Source organism: Alexandromys fortis, unplaced genomic scaffold (genome assembly GCF_014885135.2).
Source record: "Alexandromys fortis isolate MF-2015 unplaced genomic scaffold, M_Fortis_MF-2015_v1.1 scaffold_43, whole genome shotgun sequence".
Classification (NCBI taxonomy): Eukaryota; Metazoa; Chordata; class Mammalia; order Rodentia; family Cricetidae; genus Alexandromys; species Alexandromys fortis.
In genome coordinates, this window is record NW_026067928.1 from 1,544,203 (window position 1) to 1,545,629 (window position 1,427).

Genomic DNA, 1,427 nt, shown 5'->3' on the forward strand with positions numbered 1-1,427 from the left:
CTGCTCAATTTGTCTGCCTCCACCATCAAGGTGTCATCATTCCCTCAGTTGACTGGGCTCTTAGAGATGTGAGTCTGAACATGGTTAGAGAACTAGAGATGTCTTCTTGGATTCCAGTCAAAACTACTGATCAGAAGGGACCTGACTGCTCTTTCCCAGTTTGTCTTTCCCTGCAAAGGAGTGCTAGCAGTATAGAATGAGAGCTAGGGAGCTCCAGAAGGCCAGTAGGTTACCAGAAACTGTCTATGCTAAATTCCGATCTTCGCAGCTGGAGCCAGGTCCCGGGCATCCTGTTTGATTGATGGTTCATTCTCTTTAATCACTTATTGTCCACTTACTTCTGCTCCATGTTGAGTCATTTGGAGGATTCTGAAGACATTTCTTCAAATTCAGGAAGTTATCTACTGAGGTTTAGACAGGATAAACAACATGAAGCTGCAACCAATTAGTTTAGAGAAAAGTCCAGGAAGGCAGCATGATATACCTTTGTACACCAGGAAACCGCTGATATTCTGGACAGTCTGTGGCCATGAATATTTACTTAGAGTTTACAGGAGAAAAAAGATTTTATTGTTGGAAAACAAACTTAGATAAGTAACTCAGGTTTGCATCTTGTAGATATGGTGGATCAGTGTTTGAAAAAAATTATTCAGTTCAGACATCAAAATTACCAGCAAGTCCTTATTTCTGTAACTATTGCTAGGCCATGCCTGAGATGGACAATTGTTACTCTGTTCCACTGTTTCCAAAACATATCCACACACGATGAAACGCAATGTAAAGACAACTATGTATTTGCTAGAGGATACTAAAACACCAAGAGGCTAAAGCACTATAGATAATGGTGCTAGGAACAAAAGCTCCAACTGGCTCTTAATCAAATAGTTAACAGATGGTTCTCCTTATATGGTATGATCTTTCAGTAATAGATCAAGGGGAGAACCTCAGTTAAGGCCATTTCAATAAAGAAAGAACCCATTCCAAGAAGAGCCCTGGCACAGAAGTAACTCCCAAAAATCTACAGAAATGATGACAGCGGAGACTGGTAGCCATAGCACAGATGTAGCCTCAACTGTCCATCTCCTATGACCAGGCAGTACTTCAAGTGAAGGTTGTGAGACACTCACCCAGCCTCATAACCTTTGACCTACAGTCTATCCTGTCTATAGGATGTGCTGGAGAGAGGGAGGCCTAAAGATGGAGGGAGTGGTCCAGCCAATGACTGGGCCAGCCTGAGACCTGTGGCATGAGAAGGAGCCCACCGCTGACACTACTTAATGCATGAGGACACAGAGACTGGCTGACCAAGAGACATAGGACAAAACCAAACATGACTAACAAACAAAATTTAGTTTATTTAGTGACCTTCCAGACAATGAGAGGCTCTGTTTCAAAAAAATAAAACGTGTTGGGAGGTACCCAAGGTA